The following is a 16,909-nucleotide window of genomic DNA, read 5'->3' as shown; positions in this document are numbered from 1 at the left end:
CCTGTAGCCAGGGCCTGGGCGTGTGCCTGCGCTGCGGGGCTGCCTGTCCTGCTGGTGATGTGCCAGCGTGATCCCCCCCCCGGCCTTAGGCCGTCAGGCCACTGTTGGGAGTGCCGGGCCTCGGGGGCGGCCCTGTAAGTGGGGCTTTGTGCGTCCCCCGTGCCCGGCGGGCGGTTGGAGGGACCCCCTGTAACCAGGCGGGTGTCCCGTGGGGTCCCCACCCTTTCACAGGCGTGGGGCTGGGCGTGTGCCCTCCCTGTCCCTGGGGGAAGGCAGAGCTCCGTGGCTCCCTGGGTGTGAACCCGCCTGTAAGCAGGGTCCGGGTCTGGGAGCCTTTGTGCTCCCTCAGCTGGCAGCCTGTGCGGGGCGACCGCCCCGTTAGCGGGGAGCGGGTCAGGTGCCCCCGAAGCGGAGAGAAGGAGCCTCCGCGGGCCTTTGGGCCCAGGGCTGCCCCGTAAGTCGGGGCCAGTGCCCTGGAGTCCCGGGCACTTTGCGCTCCAGGCAGCGGCCGGAGCCCCCTGTAAGCAGGGGTGCAGCCTCTTTGGCCACTGCTTTGCATGCCCAGCTGCCTTTGCCCAGAGGGCCCGGCTCCCAGCAGCGGATGGGACTGCGTCGCTCTGGTGAGACCAAGTGAAGTCTGGAGGGGTTGGTGGAGCTGGGGGGGCCTGTGGGTGGGTAGTGGCTTGGAGATCTCCCTGTGGGGGTGTAGGGACCGGGTTTCCTTCTTGGGGAGGAGCTGGTGTTTCTCAGGCTCAACTGTGTCCTCCTGCCTTGGCAGAAGCCGTCGGAGAAGAAAGAAGAGACAGGACTGGAACTTTGAGGCAAGAGCGAAGAAGAGGAGCAGCAGCTTCGAGCTCAAGAGTGGAGCAGCGAGGCAAGAGCCAAGCAGAGGAGCAGCAGCGTCGAGCTCAAGAGGGAGCACGACAGAGACCCTCTGGGCAAATGCACCTCCCTGGCCCCCCCCGGGCAGGGATCCGTAAGAGTCCGGCGGGCAGCTTCAGGCTGCCCCGGCTGGCTTTGCGCTGGGCGACCTCCCTGTAAGCAGGGCTGGGTCTTTGCTTTGCTTTGCTGGCCTTTGGCCATGGCGCTCCTTTGGCTGCCCGGAGAGAGGGGCAACCCTGTAAGGAGGGTGAGAGCCCCCATCTCCGCACCCGAGGGGGGAAACGGAGCTCTCCCGACCCCCAGCCCGCCCTGTAAGCAGGGCAGGGCTTTCTTTTCCTGACCCCCAGCCCGTCCTGTAAGCAGGGCAGGGCTTTTCCTGACCCCCAGCCCGCCCTGTAAGCAGGGCAGGGCTTTTCCTGACCCCCAGCCCGCCCTGTAAGCAGGGCAGGGCTTTTCCTGACCCCCAGCCCGCCCTGTAAGCAGGGCAGGGCTTTTCCTGACCCCCAGCCCGCCCTGTAAGCAGGGCAGGGCTTTTCCTGACCCCCAGCCCGCCCTGTAAGCAGGGCAGGGCTTTTCCTGACCCCCAGCCCGCCCTGTAAGCAGGGCAGGGCTTTTCCTGACCCCCAGCCCACCCTGTAAGCAGGGCAGGGCTTTTCCCCCTGGCACCTTTGTGCCTGCTTATGGCCCCTGGCCAGAGTGACCCCCTGTAGCTGGGGCGTGTCACGGCCCTTGTCCCTGGGCCAGTTGTGAAGCCCCTCCGTGTGCTGAGGCCCCTCTGGCCTCTGCAGAGCCCGGGGCAGGGCTGAGGCTCTGCTCTCCTGCCCAGAGGGAGGGATGGCTCCCCACGCGTTGGCTGCACAGAGCCTGCTCCCTCTTCTGGGACGTTCCCCCTTTGTGTTTTTGTCTTTGTCGGTGTGAGTGAGCAAGTGAGCTTGTGTTTTATGCCCCGTAGCAAAAGTGAGACTAGTGTAGCTTAGACTTCCCAGGAGGGAAAGAGGGGCTCTGTGCAGCAACCGGGGGGTGCCCTCTGAACCCACGGGTGGAGACAGGGCCCAGCCTTGCCCCTTCTTCCCCAGGACAGAGCGAAGCCCGTTAGTGGTGGTGCAGGCACCGTGACCCGCCTGTAGCCAGGGCCTGGGCGTGTGCCTGCGCTGCGGGGCTGCCTGTCCTGCTGGTGATGTGCCAGCGTGATCCCCCCCCGGCCTTAGGCCGTCAGGCCACTGTTGGGAGTGCCGGGCCTCGGGGGCGGCCCTGTAAGTGGGGCTTTGTGCGTCCCCCGTGCCCGGCGGGCGGTTGGAGGGACCCCCTGTAACCAGGCGGGTGTCCCGTGGGGTCCCCACCCTTTCACAGGCGTGGGGCTGGGCGTGTGCCCTCCCTGTCCCTGGGGGAAGGCAGAGCTCCGTGGCTCCCTGGGTGTGAACCCGCCTGTAAGCAGGGTCCGGGTCTGGGAGCCTTTGTGCTCCCTCAGCTGGCAGCCTGTGCGGGGCGACCGCCCCGTTAGCGGGGAGCGGGTCAGGTGCCCCCGAAGCGGAGAGAAGGAGCCTCCGCGGGCCTTTGGGCCCAGGGCTGCCCCGTAAGTCGGGGCCAGTGCCCTGGAGTCCCGGGCACTTTGCGCTCCAGGCAGCGGCCGGAGCCCCCTGTAAGCAGGGGTGCAGCCTCTTTGGCCACTGCTTTGCATGCCCAGCTGCCTTTGCCCAGAGGGCCCGGCTCCCAGCAGCGGATGGGACTGCGTCGCTCTGGTGAGACCAAGTGAAGTCTGGAGGGGTTGGTGGAGCTGGGGGGGCCTGTGGGTGGGTAGTGGCTTGGAGATCTCCCTGTGGGGGTGTAGGGACCGGGTTTCCTTCTTGGGGAGGAGCTGGTGTTTCTCAGGCTCAACTGTGTCCTCCTGCCTTGGCAGAAGCCGTCGGAGAAGAAAGAAGAGACAGGACTGGAACTTTGAGGCAAGAGCGAAGAAGAGGAGCAGCAGCTTCGAGCTCAAGAGTGGAACAGCGAGGCAAGAGCCAAGCAGAGGAGCAGCAGCGTCGAGCTCAAGAGGGAGCACGACAGAGACCCTCTGGGCAAATGCACCTCCCTGGCCCCCCCCGGGCAGGGATCCGTAAGAGTCCGGCGGGCAGCTTCAGGCTGCCCCGGCTGGCTTTGCGCTGGGCGACCTCCCTGTAAGCAGGGCTGGGTCTTTGCTTTGCTTTGCTGGCCTTTGGCCATGGCGCTCCTTTGGCTGCCCGGAGAGAGGGGCAACCCTGTAAGGAGGGTGAGAGCCCCCATCTCCGCACCCGAGGGGGGAAACGGAGCTCTCCCGACCCCAAGCCCGCCCTGTAAGCAGGGCAGGGCTTTCTTTTCCTGACCCCCAGCCCGCCCTGTAAGCAGGGCAGGGCTTTTCCTGACCCCCAGCCCGCCCTGTAAGCAGGGCAGGGCTTTTCCTGACCCCCAGCCCGCCCTGTAAGCAGGGCAGGGCTTTTCCTGACCCCCAGCCCGCCCTGTAAGCAGGGCAGGGCTTTTCCTGACCCCCAGCCCGCCCTGTAAGCAGGGCAGGGCTTTTCCTGACCCCCAGCCCGCCCTGTAAGCAGGGCAGGGCTTTTCCTGACCCCCAGCCCGCCCTGTAAGCAGGGCAGGGCTTTTCCTGACCCCCAGCCCGCCCTGTAAGCAGGGCAGGGCTTTTCCTGACCCCCAGCCCGCCCTGTAAGCAGGGCAGGGCTTTTCCTGACCCCCAGCCCGCCCTGTAAGCAGGGCAGGGCTTTTCCTGACCCCCAGCCCGCCCTGTAAGCAGGGCAGGGCTTTTCCTGACCCCCAGCCCGCCCTGTAAGCAGGGCAGGGCTTTTCCTGACCCCCAGCCCGCCCTGTAAGCAGGGCAGGGCTTTTCCCCCTGGCACCTTTGTGCCTGCTTATGGCCCCTGGCCAGAGTGACCCCCTGTAGCTGGGGCGTGTCACGGCCCTTGTCCCTGGGCCAGTTGTGAAGCCCCTCCGTGTGCTGAGGCCCCTCTGGCCTCTGCAGAGCCCGGGGCAGGGCTGAGGCTCTGCTCTCCTGCCCAGAGGGAGGGATGGCTCCCCACGCGTTGGCTGCACAGAGCCTGCTCCCTCTTCTGGGACGTTCCCCCTTTGTGTTTTTGTCTTTGTCGGTGTGAGTGAGCAAGTGAGCTTGTGTTTTATGCCCCGTAGCAAAAGTGAGACTAGTGTAGCTTAGACTTCCCAGGAGGGAAAGAGGGGCTCTGTGCAGCAACCGGGGGGTGCCCTCTGAACCCACGGGTGGAGACAGGGCCCAGCCTTGCCCCTTCTTCCCCAGGACAGAGCGAAGCCCGTTAGTGGTGGTGCAGGCACCGTGACCCGCCTGTAGCCAGGGCCTGGGCGTGTGCCTGCGCTGCGGGGCTGCCTGTCCTGCTGGTGATGTGCCAGCGTGATCCCCCCCCCGGCCTTAGGCCGTCAGGCCACTGTTGGGAGTGCCGGGCCTCGGGGGCGGCCCTGTAAGTGGGGCTTTGTGCGTCCCCCGTGCCCGGCGGGCGGTTGGAGGGACCCCCTGTAACCAGGCGGGTGTCCCGTGGGGTCCCCACCCTTTCACAGGCGTGGGGCTGGGCGTGTGCCCTCCCTGTCCCTGGGGGAAGGCAGAGCTCCGTGGCTCCCTGGGTGTGAACCCGCCTGTAAGCAGGGTCCGGGTCTGGGAGCCTTTGTGCTCCCTCAGCTGGCAGCCTGTGCGGGGCGACCGCCCCGTTAGCGGGGAGCGGGTCAGGTGCCCCCGAAGCGGAGAGAAGGAGCCTCCGCGGGCCTTTGGGCCCAGGGCTGCCCCGTAAGTCGGGGCCAGTGCCCTGGAGTCCCGGCACTTTGCGCTCCAGGCAGCGGCCGGAGCCCCCTGTAAGCAGGGGTGCAGCCTCTTTGGCCACTGCTTTGCATGCCCAGCTGCCTTTGCCCAGAGGGCCCGGCTCCCAGCAGCGGATGGGACTGCGTCGCTCTGGTGAGACCAAGTGAAGTCTGGAGGGGTTGGTGGAGCTGGGGGGGCCTGTGGGTGGGTAGTGGCTTGGAGATCTCCCTGTGGGGGTGTAGGGACCGGGTTTCCTTCTTGGGGAGGAGCTGGTGTTTCTCAGGCTCAACTGTGTCCTCCTGCCTTGGCAGAAGCCGTCGGAGAAGAAAGAAGAGACAGGACTGGAACTTTGAGGCAAGAGCGAAGAAGAGGAGCAGCAGCTTCGAGCTCAAGAGTGGAGCAGCGAGGCAAGAGCCAAGCAGAGGAGCAGCAGCGTCGAGCTCAAGAGGGAGCACGACAGAGACCCTCTGGGCAAATGCACCTCCCTGGCCCCCCCCGGGCAGGGATCCGTAAGAGTCCAGCGGGCAGCTTCAGGCTGCCCCGGCTGGCTTTGCGCTGGGCGACCTCCCTGTAAGCAGGGCTGGGTCTTTGCTTTGCTTTGCTGGCCTTTGGCCATGGCGCTCCTTTGGCTGCCCGGAGAGAGGGGCAACCCTGTAAGGAGGGTGAGAGCCCCCATCTCCGCACCCGAGGGGGGAAACGGAGCTCTCCCGACCCCCAGCCCACCCTGTAAGCAGGGCAGGGCTTTCTTTTCCTGACCCCCAGCCCGCCCTGTAAGCAGGGCAGGGCTTTCTTTTCCTGACCCCCAGCCCGCCCTGTAAGCAGGGCAGGGCTTTCTTTTCCTGACCCCCAGCCCGCCCTGTAAGCAGGGCAGGGCTTTCTTTTCCTGACCCCCAGCCCGCCCTGTAAGCAGGGCAGGGCTTTTCCTGACCCCCAGCCCGCCCTGTAAGCAGGGCAGGGCTTTTCCTGACCCCCAGCCCGCCCTGTAAGCAGGGCAGGGCTTTTCCTGACCCCCAGCCCGCCCTGTAAGCAGGGCAGGGCTTTTCCCCCTGGCACCTTTGTGCCTGCTTATGGCCCCTGGCCAGAGTGACCCCCTGTAGCTGGGGCGTGTCACGGCCCTTGTCCCTGGGCCAGTTGTGAAGCCCCTCCGTGTGCTGAGGCCCCTCTGGCCTCTGCAGAGCCCGGGGCAGGGCTGAGGCTCTGCTCTCCTGCCCAGAGGGAGGGATGGCTCCCCACGCGTTGGCTGCACAGAGCCTGCTCCCTCTTCTGGGACGTTCCCCCTTTGTGTTTTTGTCTTTGTCGGTGTGAGTGAGCAAGTGAGCTTGTGTTTTATGCCCCGTAGCAAAAGTGAGACTAGTGTAGCTTAGACTTCCCAGGAGGGAAAGAGGGGCTCTGTGCAGCAACCGGGGGGTGCCCTCTGAACCCACGGGTGGAGACAGGGCCCAGCCTTGCCCCTTCTTCCCCAGGACAGAGCGAAGCCCGTTAGTGGTGGTGCAGGCACCGTGACCCACCTGTAGCCAGGGCCTGGGCGTGTGCCTGCGCTGCGGGGCTGCCTGTCCTGCTGGTGATGTGCCAGCGTGATCCCCCCCCCCGGCCTTAGGCCGTCAGGCCACTGTTGGGAGTGCCGGGCCTCGGGGGCGGCCCTGTAAGTGGGGCTTTGTGCGTCCCCCGTGCCCGGCGGGCGGTTGGAGGGACCCCCTGTAACCAGGCGGGTGTCCCGTGGGGTCCCCACCCTTTCACAGGCGTGGGGCTGGGCGTGTGCCCTCCCTGTCCCTGGGGGAAGGCAGAGCTCCGTGGCTCCCTGGGTGTGAACCCGCCTGTAAGCAGGGTCCGGGTCTGGGAGCCTTTGTGCTCCCTCAGCTGGCAGCCTGTGCGGGGCGACCGCCCCGTTAGCGGGGAGCGGGTCAGGTGCCCCCGAAGCGGAGAGAAGGAGCCTCCGCGGGCCTTTGGGCCCAGGGCTGCCCCGTAAGTCGGGGCCAGTGCCCTGGAGTCCCGGCACTTTGCGCTCCAGGCAGCGGCCGGAGCCCCCTGTAAGCAGGGGTGCAGCCTCTTTGGCCACTGCTTTGCATGCCCAGCTACCTTTGCCCAGAGGGCCCGGCTCCCAGCAGCGGATGGGACTGCGTCGCTCTGGTGAGACCAAGTGAAGTCTGGAGGGGTTGGTGGAGCTGGGGGGGCCTGTGGGTGGGTAGTGGCTTGGAGATCTCCCTGTGGGGGTGTAGGGACCGGGTTTCCTTCTTGGGGAGGAGCTGGTGTTTCTCAGGCTCAACTGTGTCCTCCTGCCTTGGCAGAAGCCGTCGGAGAAGAAAGAAGAGACAGGACTGGAACTTTGAGGCAAGAGCGAAGAAGAGGAGCAGCAGCTTCGAGCTCAAGAGTGGAGCAGCGAGGCAAGAGCCAAGCAGAGGAGCAGCAGCGTCGAGCTCAAGAGGGAGCACGACAGAGACCCTCTGGGCAAATGCACCTCCCTGGCCCCCCCCGGGCAGGGATCCGTAAGAGTCCGGCGGGCAGCTTCAGGCTGCCCCGGCTGGCTTTGCGCTGGGCGACCTCCCTGTAAGCAGGGCTGGGTCTTTGCTTTGCTTTGCTGGCCTTTGGCCATGGCGCTCCTTTGGCTGCCCGGAGAGAGGGGCAACCCTGTAAGGAGGGTGAGAGCCCCCATCTCCGCACCCGAGGGGGGAAACGGAGCTCTCCCGACCCCCAGCCCGCCCTGTAAGCAGGGCAGGGCTTTCTTTTCCTGACCCCCAGCCCGTCCTGTAAGCAGGGCAGGGCTTTTCCTGACCCCCAGCCCGCCCTGTAAGCAGGGCAGGGCTTTTCCTGACCCCCAGCCCGCCCTGTAAGCAGGGCAGGGCTTTTCCTGACCCCCAGCCCGCCCTGTAAGCAGGGCAGGGCTTTTCCTGACCCCCAGCCCGCCCTGTAAGCAGGGCAGGGCTTTTCCTGACCCCCAGCCCGCCCTGTAAGCAGGGTATGGTATGACAAGGCCAAATGATACCTCTCTTTTCTTTATCAACTTCACTCTCAGGATTTCAAGATGTTTAAAATAAACCCCTAAATCAATTTATTTTGACAACTCCCTTTTGTTCTCATGCTCTGTTTAAAACCTCATGGAAAGTACAAGATATGTAAGAAAAAATGTTCAAAGTTTCACTTTCACTTTTGCACATGTGCTTCTGTATCCCGTAACCATAATTTTTTGAATTTTACTTAAATTAGGATTTAAGAATTTATTTTATTATTACCTTATGTTAAGTAAAATTTTTAATGTTATGAATTTAAATTAGAAATCTTTGCGTTTTACAAGGGAGCACTGATGTGAAAGTCATTATCCAGCATGGATAGTTTTATAAGACAAAGAGCATTCTTCAGTTTCTTTCCTCAGAAGTTATAGAACTGCTAAATTGACATTTCATAACCCTGAAATTCAGGTGCTTTTAAACTGGTTAGGCAATCAGAAATCAACCTATCAATGACTCTTGCTAATTATAGGCAGTTAAGCCAGAAGTTTAATCAAAATGCACTTGTCATCAGAAGATATCATAGGTGTTTATTTGTAAGCCTGTAACAAGATGCATATTAAATCACAACTTTGAAGAGAATACAAGTAGATTGCACTGAAATGGAAAGAAACTAATTAAGAAGACTCAAGCCTGAATCCATTTATTTTGCTTTAGTAATCTGGTATCACTACTTTTTTATAGCTTTTTCCCTTCTAAAAGTTATTTTAAGTACCTACTATTTTAAATACACCTAATTTTGATTTCCATGTTTGCAGCAAGCATATGTCTCACAAAGTATAGGAAAAAAAAAATACAGGAAATAAAAAAATATATTTTATATAGTAGTCTTAGTCATTCAATTTCTGTTTTGCTTGTATGTATTCTCAAATTCTCTTCAACTACTATATGAAGTGAATGTAAAAAAACGTTTTTCATGCTGATTTCAATGGGTGTCAAAGGGATCCTTCAACTTACTGCATTTAGTAGATATACACTGAAGAACTGAACTGTTTGTTGCTCTATTTGGAAGTATTATTATACTTCCAATATAATTATACTGTGTATAATTTTTGAACTATTTTTAACACCTCCGAATTCTCAAATGTCTTTTTTTTTTAAATAAACCTATCATTATTTGTGTGAAGAAATTGTATTTATGGTATTCACAATTATAGTACTAGGTAAAAAACATAAACCACATCAAAAACAAACAAGCAAAATAATCTGATTTTTATGTATTTTATGTATTTTTCAGTCTGTGATCAATTTTGTGATGTGAGTCTATGGACTTGGATCAACAGAGAGTAATACTATGTTTTTGTCTTCCCCAGTAGCTGTTTCATGTGATGGGTCCCCGCTTTCCTAGGGATGGCTGAACATCTGCCTGCCCATGGGAATTCATGAGTGAGTTCCTTCTTTTGCTTTACTTTCACACGTGGCTTTTCCTTTACCTATTACAATATTTTTATCTCAATCTATAAGTTTTTTCACTTTTATTCTTCCAATTCTCTCCTTCTTTGCGCTGGAAAGGGGCAGGAAGGGACGAGCAGCTGCATGGGGCTCAGTTGCTCACTGGAGCTAAGTGGTGACAGCATGACTGTATTTCTGTATTGCTGTTTTGCCTTGCCCATTAGTTAGTTTGTTGGTCTCAACAGCAGAAGGATATCAGACATTTCTCCAATAGCCATAAGACTGTTTTATGAGAAAGATTGATTAAAGTAAGAAGTTCAGAGCTACCCACTCTCATGAAAGTTCGTTGTTCCTCAGGTGTAGGCCTGGACATACATCATATCTCATTTGCTAAGTCTCAGTGGACAGTGAAATTTTAATCATCCCATTCATCCTTGCAACAGCTTCCAGAAGAGGGGCAGTAATGGTGTGCTCCTCTGCCTTTCACTGCCCTGCTTGAGCCATAGCAACCAGTGGGGGTTGTGATTGCTGCATCCAGCTTACTCTGGACATTGGGGGGAACAGATGGTATCATGGTAGCCAAGGGCTGTCTGGAACAGTGACTCAGATGTCTCGCCAGTCTACAAATATAAATTAATCATCTTACTTTACAAACACTGGACAGCCCAGGGCCTGTTGAGCTCTCTTTCACAGCAGTAGGATGCATGCCAGGATCTCCCTTTGAGTAGGGGCACTTCTCAAGGTTACTCCTTGAGATTGAGAGATTTCTTTGCCACAACAGATCCTCAGTAAGTCATTGATAGCATGCTAAACTTTGAAATCGTGTCTAAGTAACATAAAGTATTGATTGTGCACATATAATCCTTTAGACATAAGCTATTAACCAGGTTTGGGACTAGGACTGGATCCATCTGCACCTAGACTGCTCTCTGAGAAGGAGGTTAGAAAGCAAGAGTGTCCTTTCTGAACATTGTCACTCAATTGGATGGTCTCCCTGACAGCTTTATTTGACCCTTTCCTCTGTGCAGTGCATACTCAGGTTCACCTTGCCATTGGATATTGTTAAACCACTGTCACATTTACCATTAAATTTTGTTAACTCACTGTTTTGTATCAATAAGTATATTGCTGCTTCTGTTCTATGGATGAAGCACATCACTCCATTTGTGACAGGGACTGAGAGAACTTGACCAGAACTTATTGTCTGGGGGAGTGCTAGTCAGGCTAAAAAGTGTGTGAGAAAACAGTCTCAGAAAACATTTTACCAGATGATCATGATCCAGTTCTTGGTTGACCTTTCTAGCACAGATCTCAGTGTCTGAGGACCTCAGTGATGGGAATTTACAAGGCCGAAGGACTGTGAGTGCTTCTAGACAACTAAACACAGGCCTTCAAGATAAATGTGGTGGAAAGGCATCTGTTTATATACAGAACTGTATATAAAACTAGCACCTGTGCTCCCATAGTTGTCTTTGACTTAAATAGTATTATCTGACTGCATGATTAAGATGGAATAAATACTACTACTAATAAATGGGTACTAATTATAAACAATAAAACTACTGAATGTCACAAAATTACATAAAGTCTGGCACAAAATTTGCTGCAAGTGCTGGTGACTTATCAGAACTGCAGTTTAGCAAGTGCTGATTATGTCATTTATGAACTAGAACAGACAGTAAATTAGAGAATTCACAGTAGATTCATGAGAGATCAGAATGGTCTTACATATTCCATTAGGGATGCTTTTTTACTACAGTTTATCAGGTGTTGACACTGGCAGAAGTGGCCTTTGAAAGAGCAAACTTGTCTAGCTTTTGATTTTGAGCTATATTGTTGAAGTCTTTGTTCTTTGATATCATGTATGTGCTATTAAGTCTGATTCTTAGCTCCAGGTTTGAATGCCTAGAGTGGTGGATGACCACTCTTACTACAGATTTTGGGGATAGACTCACATTTACATCAAAACCAGCTTTGTGTTTACATTTTGTATTATGCACCCTCATATTTTTGATACCCTCGGGTCCAAGCCAGTGTATTGTTCTAATTTACAATTTAAAAAAGCATTGAACCTTTAATGGCCCCATAAATGAGGCTGTGGAAATCTTCAGGACTTCTTAGACAGGTTCCCTGTTAGCCTCTTCAAGGTATGATGAATTCCAAATGTAACTTTCTTTCTGATTCCCTGACTCTATTTTCTTTTTACACTCTATAGCATTTTTTGTTTTCTCTTCTTACCCCTGAGTCCTAGAATTGTTCCAGCACTGCGACAATCCTCTCACAGGCTGGCACCAATACACCATGATTGCTACAACTACTGTTCGTTTCAACAAAGCCTGCAACTTATTTCTGATTTTTGGTCATAAGTCACTCAACATTTCCACTTTGTATTCCAAGAGCAATTTTGGTGGAAAAATCTAAAGAATGAGGAAAATGGAGTTTACGTACCTTTGATAAGGTACTTAATAGAATGAATGCAAGTAGAAAAAGACAATGTGTTTCACATGCAACTCAGGGGTAGCAGACTTACAATTATAAGAAAATTACTTTGATAGTTATTTGAAATCTTTCATTTGAGCACAGTACTATATCATGCTATGAAACTACATAGCCAGAAAAAAATAATTACATTTGGGAAAAATATTCTCCAGAAACAAAGGAACAATTGTGGGACAATATATGATTTTTCACTTGAGTCTACTGTGAAGATTAGAGACTGTTATTTTCGTGTAAGCTGTTGCAAGAATTTTCCCCTTGAAAATCTTTTAGCTGAGAAGTACTCACAGAGGGCTCTATGTCTGGACATCAAGCTAAATATTAAGTTGTCCAAGCTTTTGCTCACCTTCCTTGCTTCTTCATTCTACATTTTTACAAAGGTGGTGTTACATCTCCTGAATCATCCTTTTCTATGTTCTGAAAGTCTGGTCATATGCCTGGGGCAGCTTTCATCACCTTATCAGACAAAGTAGAGCAATGAGAAAGTGTCAGAGCTGTTTATAAGTGCTCACTGTCTTGGAAAGGGTAAAGAGACATTGAGGGCTAGAAGCAGGGCTGACAGGAGTGAAACTGAATGGTGCTGAGGATGCCAGTGCAACCGAAAGACAGAAAGCTGACGATACTCGAGTACCAGAGGTAAAAGAATTATTTTCTTTTTCATATTAGTAATTATATTATACAACATTTTATTGCCTTGGCTGTACAGATCTCTTGAGTACTTCAGGGAATTAGGAAGACTGCAGGTTATAATTTTTTTTTTTCCCTTCATGTGAGTTGTACAGAGCCCCTAGTAAACTTTAAGTATTCAAGCTCAATAGGAAGTCTAAAAACAATTATTTACATTAGATTCAAGAAAACACAGTATGCTTATATAAAAACAAATTGTTATTAATTCTATAGTCACCACTAAAACCTCTGCATTAGTCCTGCACAGTAATATGTTACTGCAACAGCTTCATATTTTGAGTATACCAGTTATTAATGCCACTGTTATTGCATACCTAGAAAGGAAAATGCAGGGTTTTTTTAATCTTCCCTCATGTACCTGACTTCAGTCTATGCTCATATCAGAGCATATATAAAGCAACCTACTTAGCTTCAATCCTGTAGTATGCTTTTCTTTTTCAGATCCATTAAACCCACTTTTTATTTTATTGTAAGTTTTGAAACTTTGAAATCTGGAATGCTGGTAATCACTAGGAAGTTTGCATGGTTAATATGTCATACTTTCTTCCTCCTCTTTGACCTGCAGGATTAGATTTCTATTAGGATCTTCAAAATTCATTAGCTTTCAAATTTTTTCTAGATTCAGATTAAACCAATCTTTACTCTCCTCTATTTGTAATGTTTCCAGCTGCAGCTCATGCTAGCTTGGGATTCCCATATCCATGATAATTTGATATACTGGCATATACATATCTCTTTTAAATCCAGGCTTACCAGTAATTTATAAAAATAATTCATAATTAATTGAGTTTCTAATTTGCCTTTTGGTGCAGCACCCCTGGATACACAGCATTAAAGGTTCTATTGAAGTGTGGCCTGATTAACTGATTAATAGATTTTGCTTTTTACAGGAGCCTCTTACATATGCGAGCATAATTATATTCTATCACTTTCAAGGAAAAATGGAGTAATTCAGGCAGAGAAATGCTTTGGTCTTGTTATTTAATTAGTTTCATGTTCTGTGAAAAGGCCAGATTGACAATTCTGAAAAATCAAGTTCTCTTTACTCATAGTACTGTTCAGCACTGAATCCACCTGGTACTCATAACTCTCTTATGCTTACCAGTGTGCTCCAACCTCAAGCAGAATTAATGTAAAAGGATTAACTTATTGCAGAACTCTTAATTGTCTTGAATTTAATTATTGAAATTCATGCAACTAACATTCTTCTTATTTTCTAGCTCTTTTTTCCCTTCCAAAGTCTTTTCCTGTGGTATTTGGATAGGATTTCACTTTCCACAACATCTCTGGAAGCTTCAAGTCTCAACTCCTTTGCAAGAATAATGGTGCTCTTGGACTGCAGGAAGGTACTACTCAACCCTTGTGTCTAAGATAGAAAAGGCCATGATGGCTCTATCTTCTTTGTAGGAAAGGAGACTAAAAAATCTCTTTTAACATGCATTTGCTAAAAAGGTGGGCATATTTTTAGAAAACATTTGGAAGTGCATTCACTTGCATATTCTGTGTTGTTCCTTGGAATCTTCCAAAATCTATACACAAATAATCTGAGCACTTATAGGGATATTTCATATATTGCTAGTGATAACTATTTTTAGGAGTGACAGATTTGTGTCTGTCAATACTTTTTACCCGCAAATAGAGTGTCATTTGTAAAGCATCTGCAAGAAAAAATTTCATCTACTTCAGATGAACAAGAAAAAGTATTTCAAGCTGGGATGAAAATTACAGTTGCTTTCCAGAAAGAAGCACATATCACTTCCTATACAGTAGCATTTGAAATTAAGAAGATAAATGATAAAACTAAGTCATTCATTACCATAAGTAATGAAGGCTGACTGGGTTTGACAGGAAAAGCCTCATTGCCAGTACAGCAACAAGCTGATGTATAGCAACTAACTAGTGCCACTAAGCCTGAAAGAAAAAAACAAGTGCAACTTAATAAAAATTGCTTATGTGCACTTGTTTGCTATTTCATGACATGAGCTGCAGCATTGTGCACACTGATTTATCTCTGGCTTTTGAAAGTATTTAAGGGTAGACATTTCTACATTTTGTGGCATACCTTGGGGGTTTTTTTTGTATTCAACTCCTTTCTAACACTGGATTTTGTTGTTGACTTGAAACACTTTCTGAAATTTTATTTCTGTGCCTTTGAGACAAATTGTTGATGCATGTGACTCCTTCACTTTTTTTTTTCTTTACTGGGACTTTCTTAACAGAGATGTATATAAGTAAAGCTGGTATTAGTATTAAGGTTTCAGGTTTCACTTCTGCTGGAGGTCCACATATCATCCCATCCCAGTTTACAATGACTTTTCTGTTCTTCAGTGGTTATATTTTCTCTGGTTACTCTCATATCCTGAAGGCTGTGTTTGTGTATGCTGACTACAGTGTGAAGGGGGTACATCTAGAGTCAAATGTCGCTGTAGTAGCATTTCTTTGCTCTGCTATCCTTGCCTGGGAATTCCCTGAAACACTGTAGACAGTTAAGGTGGTTTTCATTACAATAAACAGTGTAACTCATTAGCCAGGGAGTATTCACAGCCTAAAATAGTCACCTTGGAAAATGAACTTTGGGACTTCTTTCTTCTGTTTTGATTGAAGTTCTTGCTGACTAACTGCTATAGTCAACTGATATTGATCAATGCTAATATTGATGCCAACTTGAGTTGAGTACACACTTAGAAAATAAAGCTAATCCAATCATCTGTATGCAACAGGGATGATATTTGGGGGTTTTTGTTTATTTGTTTTTTTCCTAGGGATAAGAATAAATATGTTTACTAGCTTGAAAATCTTTCATTGTTGAGCTGCATTGCTGCATTGTACAGCTGAAAATGCCTCTAGCGTTTGCAGCCAGTATGAATAAATCTCTTCTATATGGTGCAAAATACCTCTTACCAAGAAAACAAGCCTGTCTCCTCTGTTTTCTTGAGTGAAAGATTTGGAGTTAATTGAGCAACCAGCAAATTTTTAATCCTATATAGTGTTTACTTCTAAAATGGTATCTTTCAACCATGATATTTGAGTTCTGGAAATGCCTTTGTAGCAGAAAATCGTGAGAGGGGTCCTTCAGCTGTTACTGTGATTCATTGCAGTCCTAACACTTCATGTGTTTGCAGTGTTGGGACTCACACTGCTTCACCTTTCATGTGTACCACAAGCAGTAGTAATTAGTTTCTGTAGTTCTCTACTATTTCAACATAGCATTTTGATCTTGGCTCGGGCAAGTTTCTAAAGTAACTTTCCTGTACTCCTGACACAGCTTTGTCAGAACACCTCAGTCCTGATGTTTTATATTCCCTGGATCTGGGTCTTCCTTGCACAGAAATACACAGAACTTAAAAAGTTTCTATGTGCTTTTGAAATGTGCAAAAGTGTGAAAGTAATATGAACATTCTAACAATTTTAACAAGCTTTATTGCTGAGCTGAGATTTAAAAGAATACTGTCTTTACATTCTTTTTTTTTGTTGTTAATGATGAGTGCTACATGAAATCAACTTTTTCTCATTGTAATATTCATCTCAATGTTGTATGTTTCTGGTTGGAGAGTTAATGTTTTTTGGAGTCAGGGTAATCAAACTGGTGTGTCAGCCTCACCATTTTAAGCAATTTTGAAATACAAAGTGGGATGGTAAGTAATGTTACAAAAAGAGAAGCCCAAGTACTTTGAATCTAAAATGTTCTCACACACTATTTTTTCACCCCCAAGAAGATTAAATTAGTTCAGTACATCTCTGGTTATAATGATCTGATTCTTGATGCTACTGTGATTAAACCGGGTGCATTAAAATAAGCAATGATAAATTAAAAGCACAGTAGAAATCTTAGTGGGTGTGAACAGATGAGTAATCTTAATTGGAAATAAAATGTGCCCATTATTATGTACTATAAATGGACTTCTATATTATGAATTGAAGAGATAAAAACTTGATGTGTGGTGCAGTGCCATATTAGAGACAATTCTGTACAAGTGTATGTAGTAAAGCCTTTTCTTAGTTCATTAAGAACAAACACAAGTTTTCAAGGTGCCTCAAGGTATGTCAGTAGAATTTCTCTACATGTGCAAAACCAAATGCAAGCAGTGACCTTTCTGTTAAACATTCAGATTTTCATAATTCTTTTAGAAAATGCCTTGTAAGTACTTTTCTTAAAAGTAATTGCACAGTATATTCACATTAATTTTTCTTCCTAGCACTTCCCAGACTACATAACGCAACTGGTACTGTTTTGAAATCCATATAAAATGGCAGAAATCTGAAGTTGAATAGTGATTACTTAAAACCCAAGAAATCTAAGAAAAATCTGTTTCTTTCAGTTTAATGGCTCTACATGATCAACGTATATGATGGCATTCTCCACACAAAGTACATGAGTATAATTGGCTTTTGTGAGAATTTTTTTTTTATTCCAAAGTAACACTCACTATTATCTTGCTTCAGTAGTAGAGTCTCTTGTGAAATTTCCATTGCTTCTCAGTAGGAACAGAAAAATGGTCTGTATTGGTTGGGTTGCCTATTGATAACACAAAATCACATTTAAGCCATTGAGTCAAAGTTTTCTGATCCTTGCCAAATTTCAAAAGCCTATTACATACTATTCCAGTTGTGAACAAATTCTTAAAGAAATGTTTGAGGCTGTCCCTTTTGTGATTTCTGTGTG

The 16,909-nt window shown here is 49.4% G+C and overlaps 1 long non-coding RNA gene across 1 annotated transcript; it reads left to right on the top strand.

Annotated features, from left to right (window-relative positions):
- The first annotated feature begins 6,668 nt into the window (after positions 1 to 6,668).
- On the top strand, positions 6,669 to 7,237 carry LOC135415697 (uncharacterized). The gene is made up of 2 exons (XR_010431241.1): positions 6,669 to 6,796; positions 6,955 to 7,237. It is a non-coding gene; the product is annotated as an uncharacterized LOC135415697 (long non-coding RNA).
- Positions 7,238 to 16,909: the final 9,672 nt, after the last annotated feature.

This window comes from Pseudopipra pipra, chromosome 6 (genome assembly GCF_036250125.1).
Source record: "Pseudopipra pipra isolate bDixPip1 chromosome 6, bDixPip1.hap1, whole genome shotgun sequence".
Taxonomy (NCBI): domain Eukaryota; kingdom Metazoa; phylum Chordata; class Aves; order Passeriformes; family Pipridae; genus Pseudopipra; species Pseudopipra pipra.
Note: the sequence above shows the minus strand (reverse complement) of the source record. Positions and strands in the feature narration are given on the sequence as shown.